The sequence below is a fragment of the Sus scrofa genome, chromosome 7, assembly GCF_054392235.1.
Source record: "Sus scrofa isolate SSC_HxYL_T2T_F1_AM1 chromosome 7, Sscrofa_HxYL_maternal_Yorkshire_Landrace_v2.0, whole genome shotgun sequence".
NCBI classification, from domain to species: domain Eukaryota; kingdom Metazoa; phylum Chordata; class Mammalia; order Artiodactyla; family Suidae; genus Sus; species Sus scrofa.
In genome coordinates, this window is record NC_139389.1 from 133,604,352 (window position 1) to 133,618,322 (window position 13,971).

Below are 13,971 nucleotides of genomic sequence, written 5' to 3' on the forward strand. Positions count from 1 at the left end.
CCCTGGGCACAGTCCCAGCCGGTCACCGGGGTGTCCCCTCCCTCCACTGGGAGCTGGGGATGGAGCTGGAGTCTGTGGCCGAGCACATTGGAGGAGGAGGAGCAGGAGGAAGCACAGGACAGCCCAGCCCATCCTCAGAGCATGTGAGACCACAGCCCTGATGAGATCTTGGAGCCACCAGGGCTGGGCTCGAACGCCCCATCAGCTGTAGAACTCCACTGCAGGCACTCCTGCGGCCCTCAGTCTCCTCGTCAGGAGAATGGGTTTGGTAACACCGCGGGCACAGGCGGGCTTCGAGGAAGGCAGGTGGTATTCACACATGGGGAAGGCAGGAAAGCCCGCGGCTCCTGGACCTGGGGGCGGGTTAAAGAGGGAGGGGCCGCCCTAGCCATCCCCCTCCATCCCCCGCAGCCCACCACAGCTGCCCTGCCTCTGGCTTGAACCCTGGGTGGCCTGCGAAGCCCAGCCCTGATAGCATCTCCGAGTGCCAGGCAGAGAGGGCCACCTCCTCCACCCCACGTGGCCCCGATCTCAGGGGCTGTGGGCTGCGAGCATCTGCGTCCTGGCCAGTCGCCCCACCAGACCGGCAGCTCCGCCAGGAAGGTCCAGAGCCTCCCCCTGGCCCCAACACTTGCCCAGGGCTCCAAGTGGGGGAGGGAGTGCCCCCTCCACCGCAGCCCCCCGGCCCCCCACCCCCCTGTCCACGTTCTCCAACCCCTCCCTCAGGCCCCACCCCGCCTGGCAGCCTCAAGTCACAGTCCAAGCACAGACCCAGGGCAGGGAGCACCCAGGCTCTCGGGGGTTAAGGCAGCAGGGGAACCTGTGACACGCGGGGCTGGGGTTTGCGGTGTGGCCTTTGAGGCCATTCCCCAGATTCCTCGTCTTCTCACTCAAGGTGAGATCTGAGAGATGGGACACCCCTTCGAGGCCATCTGAGGTGGGAAGGTGGGGGCCCAGAGAGGGCAGAGCTGTGTCCGAGGTGGCACGGCCAGCTCACACCAGGCTGGGCACAGAGCCTGTGGCTCCCAGCCCGGGGGCCCCCTCCTCACCCCCACTCCATGCGGCAAACCTCCAGGAGCAGAACCAGCCTTGTGAGAAGGAGCCGGGGGCTCCTGGGAGACCCACCAGCTCAGCAGTGCGCGCTGGGGGAAGGGCCCATCACGTGTGGCTCGGGTCCCCGGAGAGAGGGTGGTCGCCTCCCCCCTTCTCCACGTGCCCCAGGCCCACCTAACTGACTCTGGGTGGTGGGAAGGCAGGGGGGACTGGCGCCTGCCCTAGCAGCAGAGGAAGGGCCGCAGGTGCAAGGACCCCCCCCCACCCCCCCACCCCTGAGGCCCTCCCCATGCCCACCCCCTCTCCTGGGGTCCGAGGGCTGGTGGGGTCCAGAGCTGGCAGCAATGTCCCCTGCCGGGTGGTGCCCATGTGTGGGTTCGGGATGACTGCAGCTCTCTGGGTGTCTCACTAACAGCCCCCTGGGGTGTGGGCCACTGCGGGCACCCGGGCCCACAAGGCAGAGGGTGGCAGCAGCGACTTGGGTGGAGGCGAGGCCGGGAAAGCCCCAGGCAGGGCTGGGTGGATGACAGGCGGCCCAGCGCCCAGGCCGAGGACAGGACACTGTGTTTTGATTATTTCCAGTTTCCTGACCCCCAAGTCGTGATTTAATGTTCCTGTTTACTCCGAGGATTAGAACAGAAGGCGAGACGGCGAGGCTGGCTTCCTCGGCCTCCCCCCGCGTCACCCCTAAAGTCCCAGCAGGGAAGGGCCTGAGGCAGCCAAGGGTCCCAGGGGATGCTGGGGTCCCTAGGTACCTCAGGGACCTCGGATGGGCTCAGGGCTGGCCCCTGAGCAGAGCAGGTCCATTTGGGGCTTGGAGGGTGTGACCTGCCCACAGGAGGCAGGGCTGGGTGAGCCCGAGACTGTGGGGGTCGGGGCCCGGGGTCCACTTGCCCTGCTCCACCTGGTCAAGGGCAGATGCTCCCACATCCCTGGGCCTCCCCAGCAGTATCTGCGGCTTGGACTTTGGCTGGGACCCTGTCCCCTCTCGGAGGCTGAGTACATTTCAGGGACGCTCGGCAGCCAGAGCCAGAAGCCTGCGGCTGGCTGGGAGGGGCTCCAGAAGTTGTCAGCCCTGCTCCTCGCTCCCATAGGGGCCAGCTTGTCAAGCCACCCGAAATACAGCCACGCAGAGCAGCCTCTGAAGTTGCAGCTACATAACGGCCGAGAAAAAGAGTTATAAGCCCTCCGGGGTTGGGGGGGGGGTGTTTATATCAATACAAGTTCATGTCGTTGTGGGCAAAAAAAAAAAAAAAAAAATTAAATGCTGATCTATTTTCTGCCCAGGGACATCCTACCCTATGCAATCTGTTCCTTTATTCAGGAAACAGCCACCAGCACTGGGCAGGCGCTGGAACCGCAAAGAGCCGAGGAACGATGCAGCCAGGGCGGGGCTGGAGAGAGCCCCTCCTGGAGGACCGAGGGCCAGGCAGGAGCGAGTCCCATGGGAGCAACTGAGGGCTGGGGACCAGGAGCACACAGCCCCAGAGGCCTCAAATTGCCAGAGACTCCTGGAGCTTGGGAGCGCTGTGTGGAGGGCTTGGGTATCAGCCCAGCTCCTTCTTCCCAGCGAAGTCACAGCGGGGCAATATGACTCAAGGACCCCAGCAGCTCAGGGCCCTAGAAGAACAACTGGGACCGTCTTGTCCAGGCCACTCCTAGCCTTCGGCGGGCAGAGCCCAAGATGTCAGGAAGACACCCTCTGCCAGGGGCTGTCCTCACAGAGAGGGCACAGTGTCCCCCCCCCCCCCCCCCCCGCTGAATGGCCCTGAATGTCACCACATCCAGGGTGGCAGAGCCAGACGGCCAGGAGACCACAGCTCCAGCCCTGTGGACTCCGTTTCCCATTCACTGAAACTGAGCCCAGCCCTCCAGCACCCACCCCCACCACTGAGGGCTGCGGGGCCTGGCGGGGGAGCTGGTTTCAGGGCACAGCGCTTCATGGATATAGAGAGTTCACTCCCGAACCCCAGGCTGCCATCGTGGACTGGAACCGAGGTCCCCTCGGCCTTCTGCAGCCAGCGCCCTCACGGCCCTGGTGTCCAGTCCCTGCCCCACCACGACAGCTGTGTGGTTTGAAGCAAGTTTCCTGACCTCTCTGAGCCTGAGTCCACACGAGGCCTGGAACAGGCGTGAGAGTCTGTTCTGAGCAGATCTGAGACGTCCAAGGAGGCATCGAGGTGATGGCAGCTCTGCGGGACCTTGAAACTGAAAAACTGTCCCCATGGAATCGGGACCATCGGCAGCAGGGCTCTCCCCCCCACCCAAGTGCTCGGGGACACGAGGGCAGCTTGGGGACACGCAGACAGTCTTTGAAGCCCAATTGGCCTCCTCTAAGGCCTCCCTCGGGGGCTGACGAGATGTCCGGTGTGCGTTCCACATAGTAGGTGCTCAGGAAACACGGCTCGGGAGCCTGCACCCCATCAGGGACCACTCTAGAGCCACCGGACACGTGGCCCCAAAGGCAGGGACTCCGGCCCTGGAGGTCAGAGATCTCTGCCCACGACCCCTGCCCCCCGACACCACCTCAGGGTGAAACCCGGGTGCCCCGGGTCTGGAAACGCTTGGCCGGGGCGCTGGGGGCGGGGGTGGGGGTGGGGGTTGCTGTTTGTGGGAAGAAGCGGAGCCGTGGAAGCCAGCTCGTTCAAAGTTAGAGTGCCTTTTTCCAGAGCGGTTGTTTAGAAGGAAAAACATTGTCCAAATCACAGCCCAGAAAACCTGCCATCGCCAGAGAAACAGACGTCGGTGGCCAAGAAGAATTGCAAAACAGCGGCCTGGGGAAACGTCTGCTGGTGCCAAGGCCCGCGGGGCCGGGCGCCGGGTACCTTCATGGGTGCCCTTCCGACCTGGAGGCCCGGGGCCCGGGCCCCTCACCCTGGACGTCCCAGCCCTGGGCCAGGGACCCCAAAAGACACAATCGGGTGGTCACGGGACTTCATGGTTTGCAGAGAGGTCCCCCTGCAGCCTCCTGGGAGCCTCTGGGAGGAGGATCTTTGTGCCAGAAGGTAGGGGAGGGGGTCGGACAGGTGGGGGATGGTGAGGGAAGCCCCCTGCTTCAGCACCGGGGCCAGGGGCCAGGACTGGGGGCAGGAAGCCTGCAGGAACTCGGAGGGAGAGGGGACCCAGTTTGCAGCCACAAAGGAGAAGGGAGCGAGACACTGCGTTCCTGGAAAGGGGTCCCAGTGCCCCCTACTGTGCCCACCACCCCACCCAGCCCCAGCCCTTCCCCCCAGGCTGTCCCGGCTGTCCCCCAAGCCACACGGGGCCCGCGGTCAGGCCAGGCTGGCCAGGCCAGGCCAGGGGTCATCTCCTGGCTCCATCAGTGGGGGATCGACCCCAGGCGACTGGGCTCTGAGCTCCCTCGTGGCTTCAGCCCTGTGGCCCCACTAGGGTCTTGGCCAAGGCTGCGTGGCTCAAAGTGGCTGTCACAACCTCACACCTACTGTGTGCAGGGCTGGGGGCCCTCGGGGAGAAGAGGCAGTGCCCAGGGAGGACACAGGGCTCGTATGGAGAGAGGGAGGGGCCAGGATGCTCTGACACGCTGGGCCCCGCACCTCAGCAGAAGGGCTGGTGCACATGGACCCCACTCTGCCATGGCCCCGTCCCCACGCCTGTGCATCCGGTGCCCAGAGCCCTCCCCACGCCCCGCCAGCTGAGGCGCAGGAAGGGGAGCCAGGAGAAAGGCTGTGTGCTCACCGTCCACATGGCTCCCACGCAGACCACACGCAGAGGGGTTCAAAGTCCCACGGTGGAGGGCACAGCTCGGGTGACCCCCTCCTCGGGAACAAGGATGCTGCTTCAGGGGCCACCCACAGCCTCTGCGACGTGGGGTCCCAGGGGTGGGGGGCGGGGACCCACAGTCTGCCCTGAGCTAGGGCTGGAGAACCACCCACGGGCGGGCAGCCGTCACCGAGGCAGGACCTCCAGGCTGCAAATTCGTCACCTCTGTCCCCCCAGCCCCCACCGGCCTCGGGAAAGCTCAGGCTGAGGGCACGGCCTTTAAGTGGGGCCTCCAAGGACAGCAAGGTGGAGGGGCGGGGTCGAGTGTGACAGGCATGTGTGCAGCCGGTGACGATGTGGTCAGTGGAGGCTGGGGTGGGAAGTCCCTGAGAACCTGCACGAGTCAGGGGTGTCACCTTAGAGGCATAGTGTGGGCGGCAGGGCCTTCACCCCTCCCAGGGGCTGGCACCACGTGTGTCCATTTAACAGGACACACCGAGGCCTAGTGAACAGACACCACCCAGGGAGCGGGCCACAGAGAGTGCTCTCCTAGGAGGACACTGTGGCCGCCTAACCCTGGCTGCTGCCCCCAGGGTTCTCATGGGTGACAACAGCGTGTCTGTGAGATTCAGGGGAAGACCCTCCTCCAGGTAGGGTGCAGGCTGCGTCCCAGAGCCCCACCCCTCGACCGGTGGATTTGCTGCACAACCGCACCAGCACAGCTGCCACTTTTTAGTGCAGCTAGATGTTGACATTGCCCCTGTAGCGCCCAGGTATGTGGGGTTTTTTGGTGTTTGGGTTTTGTTTTTTTGTGTTTTTTTTGTTTTTTTTTTTTTTTTTTTTTTTTAGGGCCGCACCTGCAGCATATGAAATTTCCCAGGCTAGGTGTCTAATCGGAGCTACAGCTGCCAGCCTACACCACAGGCACAGCAACATGGGATCCGAGCCATGTCTGCGACCTACACCACAGCTCATGGTTTAACCCACTGAGCGAGGCCGGGGATCAAACCTGTATCCCTGAGGATGCTAGTCAGATTCGTTTCCGCCGAGCCATGATGGGAACTCCCACCTATGCAGTTTTTTGTTGTTTTTTTTTCCACCTATGTGTTTGCTTCTGCTATTTGGGGGTGACTCTTTGGCAAAGTCTGTTTCCTCAACCAAAGAGTAAGCCATGTGTGTGTCTTGCTCACCTGTGTCTATTTTGCTCACCAGCACCAGGGCTGCCTCGTATGTGTAGAATGAAGGGTCTCATTTAACCCTAAACCAACTCGAATCGCCCCATTTCACAGATGAGGCTGGAGAGGGGATGTGACTTGTCCAAGGTCACACAGGTAGAAGTGGCGAGACAGGATAAGAACCAAGCCCCTGGGCCCCTGGAGCCCTTACTCCCTGTTCCCCCACACCTCCTGCTCTGGCCTCCTGGGCTTCTCCCCACACGTGGAGAGCAGAATGCCTACTACTCAACCTGGTCTGAGAGCCTGCCCCCCAACCTGGGCAGCCTTGAAGCCAGGAGGAAAGAGAGGCAGTATGAGCAGGATAAAGAGCCTGACCAGCTGAGGCTCAAGCCTTATTCAGCCCCGTGCTTCCCTCAGCTCTTCCTTGGTTTCCCATCCATACCTCAAGAGTTGTTGACCCAGTCATGCCCAAGATCCCTTCCTGTCTGACAGTCTGTCTACAGTCTAGAGCAAAAACATTAAATCTAGAGCACACATACCCCTACCTGTAACTGCTGTACTTGTGGCAGACATCACTAATTGATCACCTATCCATCTTTCCCATTGAGTTTACATTGAACATCAGACTCCTTCTCAACTCAGTGCCCAAGGCAACCATGTGATCAAAGTTGACAAATAAGGGAAACCCTTTCTGCAATCCCTGGTCTGGGGTGAAGCCAGGCTGGGAGCAAACCCTGAGGAGTAAGGCCCGTCCTTTCATCAAACAGCCCCCCCCCGCCGCCTTCCCAAGGGAAGCCACTATAAAGACAGTTCCGTGACCCATGCCGGTAGAAGGACAGAGGATGCACTGTGTCCGCGCCTGCCTCCCCCACCAGACCAAGAGCCCCAACACCAGCCCAGAGACCCAGGCCCAGGCCAGCCCCAGCCCTAAAGGTGCCAGCAGAAGGTCGTCTCTTGGATGAGTCCTCGTTTCCAGGCTTGTTTCACGCCAACTCCTCCTTCAGTCTCAGCTCAGATCTCACCTCCTCCAGGAAGGCCCCCTCCACTTTTCCCTCTCATTCGAGTTAGGGTCCCTGTGGTCCCTCTGCCCTACATGCACTCCTTTAGTCACTCAGCAAATGCACTGTCTGGTATTTGCCTCTGAGTGTGTAAAGCTGTGGCCGAGGCTCCAGGCCCAGCCTGAGGCTGAGCAGCAGTAAGCGAGGCTGCGGTGCGTGGATGGAGTGACGCACCTGACACACAGGCAGCGCCCACCTGCCTGCTCATTTGCCAGGCTCCGGGGACACGCTGCAGGGCCTCCCTTGCCCTCTGGAGCCGACACCTGGGTAAGGAAGAGAGACCCTAAAACACAGCATCCATTAATTAAGTGGCCGAGTTCCCGTTGTGGCTTAGTGGTAATGAACCCGACTAGTATCCATGTGGGTTCCATCCCTGGCCCTACTCAGTGTGTTAAGGATCGGGTGTTGCCGTGAGCTGTGGTGTAGGTCCCAGACACGCCTGGGATCTGGCATTGCGGTGGCTGTGGCGGAGGCCAGCAGCTGGAGCTCAGTTTCAACCCCTAGCCTAGGAACCTCCACATGCCACAGGTGCAGCCCTAAAAAATTAATTAATTAATTAAGTGGCAATAAATAGGGGACTAGGAAGAGGACTCTACGGCTTCCCTATGGCCCGATGGCTTCCCCCTGAGGATCTGATGAGGGGCTGGGGGCGGGGAGGGCTGCTTTAACTCCCACACTTCCTTAACTTACCCAACCAGGGCTTTGCTGGGGAGGTCCTGGAGCCCTGGGGAAGGAAGTGGCCCAGGGCCTCTTCCCTGCCACCCCCCCACCCCCGGCTAGGAAGTGTAGACCCTGATGCCCTCGCCCCCCAGACGCCACGTTTCCCTGGATCCCGGTTCCCTCAAGGGGAAGCAGCCGCCTCAAGCCGGGCCCCTCTGGGTCAGCCTGCAGCAGAGCGAGGCCAGAAGGCCACCCAGAGCAAGCCAGCCGCCCCAGGGGCTGCTGTCAGCTCCAGGCTGCCGGGTTTGTTGGCCCGGCTGGTCTCCTGGTGGAGGGGTGACTTTAGCCCGGCAAGGTGTGGGGGATGGGGGCAGGAGGCAGCCCCGCTCTGCCAGGCCCAGCCAGGCCAGGAGCTGGGGAGAAGTTCCTACCTGGGCTGCTGGGGTTCACTGCCCTGGCTGATGGGCACGGGGAACGAGCGGGGCTGACAGCTCCCCCACCCATCCCCTGCCAAATTGTACTTAATTATAATGATAAAAGATGGCAGGCATCCACAGCCACATCGCAGAACATGACAAACACTCCACGTCTCTGAGCCAAGCAGCCCGCTCCCCCGCAGAGGCCGGTGTTGCTAACAGGAGGCTGAGCGGGGGCACATCAGGCCACTGGCGGCCCCCCAGGCTGGACCCTGTCAGCTGGCTTGGGGTGGGGGCTGCCGGGAGGGGTCCGGGACCCCCATGGTCACCAGAAACCTGGGCCCACACCTCACCCACCCCCTGAGGTCCCTCCTTGTCACCTGCTCATTTCAGCAAAGCAGGAAAACAGCAGCACTCGGCCCCCAGGGAGGGGCTGCCATGCCTCTCAGAAGGTGCCCTCTCTGGGATCGCCCCTCCAGCCACACCACCCACGCCGGCACCAGCAGCTGCCAAGGGGTCCGCAAGGACCTGGGGAGACCCCAGACCCAGGTGGCTTGGGGGGTCAGGCAGGGGGGCCCCCGGATGAGGAAAGCCCAGGTTCCCCTCCTGACCCAGCCACCCTCCTCTCCCGACGGGGACATGGGCCTCCACGGAGGGACCTCTGTCCCCAGAGAGAAGCCCCAGCCCCCCTCCAGCATCACGGGCAGAGCAGGGACGGGGCCTGCATCCTTCTTACTCCTCGTCCCAGGCAGCGCAGGCGGGCTGGGGTCTCGCTGTGTGGCCTTAAAATGAAGGTCAGGGCCAGCACTCTGCTCCCTGGGCGCCCCTCCACCGTCCCTTCTGCGTGGGTGACCGCTGCAGAGCCAGTGACAGGAATGACAACCGCAGCCGCTGTGATCGTGTCCTTGGTGGGGAGACGGTACAGAGTTGGGCCCGCAAACCAGGAAGGGCCACGCAGGCAGAGGGGACCACAGGTTAAAGGTCTCAGGGTCAAAGACAGGTCCCCCTGGAGGGACTGGAAAGCAGCTGGAGGGGGAGGGGCTGGGAAGCCCCATGACCGTGACCGTGACCGGGGAAGGCACACTGGCTGCCAGCTGGGCTGCAGGTGGATTGGAGGGGACCAGGCTGGGGGCAGGGGAGGGACCAGGGCCTGGACGGTGCCATGGGAGCTGAGATGGGGGAGAAGGGCCAGCAGAGGAGGCATCAGGGGACTTGGGGTCCGAGGAAGCTGGGCTGGGGAGAAAGATCTGCTTTGTGGATGCACTTCCAGTCTTGAGATGGGGACAAGCGGGTCGGCAGGCGTGGGGTGTGTTTTCCTGAAGCACCCAAGGGCAGCCGGGTCCAGGCATCGTCTGGGCTCGGCCCAGAGGTGTTGGCTGTCACAACATGTGGCATCTGTTAACACTTAGGTGCAGGCGTGGTGACACAGGCGAGAAGAGGCAGCAAAGATTCAGGTGCTGGGCAGAGCCCTGGGTCATCCCAGAGTCCACGAGCCCACAATGGGTGTGACAGGGAGAGAGGAGAGCAGGGTGTGGGCCACGGTGCTGAAAGCCACCGAGAAGAGGGACCCTGGGCTGCACCACAGAGGGCCTCGCCCATCAGGTCCTGGCAGGAGATGGCTGTGCATGCAGATCGGGTGGCATAGGAAGAGCTAGGTGTGGGCAGGTGGGCGACCTGCAGGGGTAGTAACTGCCGACAGAGTTACCCCGTCCCAGGCCTGGAGAGGCAAGGAGAGGGATGAAGTGACAGGTACCAAGCACCGGAGAGTGGAGTTGGGTGGAGAAGGCCAGTTGGGTAGACGGGGGAGGACCTTTGTTTAGGGCTGCAGGCAGCCCCCAGCACCCCGGCAAGGTGGAAGCCAGAAAATCCACACCCCAACTGTCTCCCCTCCTGTTCCCTTGGCAAACCCAAGGGGAGGCCCATGGGCCACAGGGCACCCTCTCCACGCAGCCACAAAGCAGGCAGAGGGTAACACAGAAGCACAGTGCCCCGGGGAGGGGCAGCTGCAGAGAAGTCAGCTGCAGGAGGAGCCCCGAGTGGAGGCAGATTCTTCTACAAAAGGGAGGAACCGGGGCAGGAGCTGGGGGAGGCCAAGTATTGATGGTAGGGTTGGGCTTTGTTTTCTAGGAGCCTCATGCCCTGGATGCGGGAGAGGGTGGGGATGCGGGAGAGGGTGGGGAAGGCCCAGTGGGGACAGAGGTTGGATGGCAGGGGCTGTGTTTCCACCCACCCACCCCCGGGTGCACCATGACACGGAGGCTGGATAGGGGACAGTGCTCAAGGCCAGAGACACAGGCGTGGCATCTGGACCAGATGTGTTGCTCACTCAGGTGTGGAGGGTCCAGGGCTCTCCCAGGCTGGGGTTCGGTGGCCAGGTGGGACAGGTATGAGGAACCGGAGAACTGTGATGGGACCAGAGTGGCCAAGAGGAGCGTGGCATGCAGGCTGATGGAGGAGGCAGAAGGGGAGGAGTCGGGGGGCAAAGAACCAGGATGACCTGAAGCAGGGGTGAAGGACGCAGAAGGAGAGTCGATGGAGGAGGCAGACGTTTTTGGAGCCCGAGGGGCTGGGTGTAGACAGTCCAGGTGTGCCCAGGGAGGGATGGTGACAGACGCTGGGGAGGGTCGTGGGAGCCACAGGGTGGGGGGGAGAATTGGGAGGCCAGGGTAGTGACTGGGGCACCCATAGAAATGTAGAAACCGGGGTGACAGCCAGCGCTGGTGGGAGGGAAGGCAGAGGCAGGGGGCCAAGGGTGCAGTTGGAAGGGGGGAGCCTGGCTGGAGAGGAAGGCTGAGTGGGGGCACAAGCAGGTTGGGGGGCTGGAGAAAGCCAGGTCAGCCTCGCTGGCGGGCAGCTGGGGAGGAGAACGTGGAGCTGTGTGCCCGGCACATCTGGGCTCCGCAGGCATCACCAGTCTCTCGCACAGATGGGGAGACTGAGTCCCAGAGAGGCAAGAGTGGGTACCCCCCCAGAGCCCAGACCTGAGACCCTCCTCCTGCCCCCCATAAGGCTGACCCTGCTCATTCTGGGGGTGGCAGAGGGGGTACCACTGAGGCAGGTGGTCTGCTGAGGGCCCATGGGCACCCAGCCGTGGCTCCACCCAGCCCGCAGGGCCCCGGGGTAGACCGGCCAGGCTGTTCCCCAGGGGCTGGGAACCGGGGCGTGTGTGGTTGGGGGCCGACTGCGCGGAGCGGGTGGATGTGCTCACGGATGTGCTCCGCGCGTGGGTAATTACGACCGCAGGGGTGACGGGCGCCTGCAGGGAAGGGGCGTCGCCTGTGTCTCCAGGCGGGGTGGGCGGGCTGGGAGGGGAGCGGTGGGGGCACGTGGGGTAGGTGGCTGTGGGGGCTGCCTGCAGAGGGAGCCGAGGGGGTTGGGTGGATCCGGGGGTGCGGGTGATCTGGGGGCGCTGCGGCAGCCTGCACGTGAGCCTGTGTGTGGGAGGAGGGGAGGATGTGGGTGGGTGGGAGCTAATTAGCTGGGAGCCTGGTCTCCGTGCAGAGCCTGGACGCCAGCCTGCGTCTGGCAGCCTGGTCTCATCCCGCGCCAGCCCCCCCAAGTCTTACTGTGGTTCCCCATCTGCCCTGAGCCCCCCCACACACACACACACATGCATACAGCTGCCCACCAGGGACCGCCAGGCAGTCTACCTAGAGCGCCCCCACCCCCACCCCACCCCGGTCAGGGCAGGGGGTGAGCTCGGAAGGCCATGGGGGAGGAGAAAGAGCTTCATCTCACACCTGAGGTCCCACCCCACACAGGCTCCCTCGGGGCACAGGAGGGCCTCCTGACCCTGCCCAGGAAGGCCCACGCAAGCCGCCAGGGTCCCCGGGTAGGGGAGGCACTCACCCACCTGGCAGAGCAGGCAGCCCACCGCCCCCGCCCCTCACCCGCGACTCTGGCTCGCGCTCCTCCCCCCGGGGTTTCCACTCCCCTGGGCCGGGCTGCGCAGCGCCGGGCTCTCGGTCTCAGGGTGACCTTCGCCTCTGCTCCTAAGATGTGCATTTCTGCAGCCCCTGCCCCTCTACCCCCAAGGCCAGCCTGTACGCAGAACTGCCAGGGTGCAGAACAGACCTGGAGTTTGGGGTTTGGGGATGCAGACTGTTAAATTTGGAATGGACGGGGCAGGGCCCTACTGTACAGCCCAGGGATCTGTGGTCATTTTGCGGCACAACAGAAATTGAAGACACACTGTAAATCAACTCTGCTTTGATTTAAAAAAAAATAGTTCTTTAAAAGGCAGGATAAATAAGTAAATAAATAGGCAGAAGGAGCTAACTCAGGAAATGGGCCCCACTCCATGGGCTGCAGGGTGGGAGAGGGGGGCTTGCCCATGGCCCGGACGGGCCCAGAGGTCAGAGGCTGCCTGCATCCTGTTTGATTAACATCTGTTCAATCACTGTCGGAAGCAAGAAGACACCTGTCCACCCTTTTGTCCATCAGGCCGTCATCACCTTTCCCTCTGCCCATCCATCTCTACCTACCTCAGCCCCTCAGCGCCCGGACCAGGCAAGCCTGCCGGTAAACATCCATCAGGCTATCCAGCTGTAGCCCCCGGTCCATCTGTCCACTGTCCATCCTCTCATCCATCTTCTCATGCCTCATTCTGCTCATTCATTGATCCAGCCAACCACCAGCCACTGGCCATCTCTCAGTTGATCCAGTCATCCGTGGATTCACCATCCAGATTGGCCGTCCACCACTCACACACAGTTGGCTCGCCCAGCCAGCCAGCCAGCCAGCCATCCGTAGATCCAGCCCTCCGACCATTCACCTGCCCAGTCACTGACTGCCCCAGCCGTGCATCCGCCTGTGTACACACCCATCCCTGCACCCCCTCACTCATTATTAAAATTTGGCCCCTTTGGAAGGAGGGCCACTTCCTTCCCTGCCCCCCCCCCCCATGGTGTGTCCTGTCCCATTGTGGCCAGCGCCTGACCTGACCTCTGGTACAGAGTTTGCTCCAGGGTGGTGGCCCTGGTGCTACTCTGCCTGGGCCACCACCAGGGGCAGGAGGAAGGGGACCCGGACTGTGACCGGAATAGCAAAGGTCTTGGCCCTGCCCTGCCCCAGCCTCCCCGACTCTATCAGTTCCCCGGGGAGCAGGGGACTTCACATCGTCGTCAAAGGAACTCCTCCTGCCTTTGCTGGTGCCTCGATTCCTACCATAAAAGTATCTTCGATAGCATTCTCCCTCTCTTATACGGCGGTCAGGTCAGGGCCAGACGCTGCTCTAAGGGCGTACAGTTACCCCTCATTCAGGCCTCGTCATCCCGCAGCTGTCTTAGGAGGCTGGCGGGACCACTGTACCCATTTTACAGATGAGGCATAGAGAAGTTAAGCAGAGAAGCTAACGTTGGCTGGGTCCTGCCTGGGTGCCCCGCTGTGCTTTGTGCTGTACTCGCATTATTCATTTGCCTCCTCCCAGTGGGATCTTTGCTGTCACCCCCCACGTCACAGCTAGGTTACCTGAGACACAGTGACATATACAAGGTCACAGAGCTGGAAAGTGGGGACGCTGCAATTTGAAGGCAACTTTCTGGCTCCCACGCCATGCTCTCAGCCACCCAGGTTACTGCTGGAGGTGCTGCGGCTGGGCTGTGGCCTCAACGTGGGGCGGGGGGAGGGTGGCTGGAGGCCCAGACCCAAAGGAGCCCCAGGAGTGCTTCCTGTTGGCTCTGCGGGTCCACCAGGCTGAGGCCAGGGCAGCGGGGAGGAAGCCACCCACTGTCAGGAGGGGGTGGGACCCAAGTCAGGGGCCTGAGAGGAGAGCCCCTCACAGGCGGTCTCAGAACTGACTCATTAAAGGGTCAGGGCCAGGGTGGGGACCAGGAGGGCCGGGGGTGGGTACTCCTGCAGAGGGCTCCAGGCCTGAGCCGTTTGTGAGGT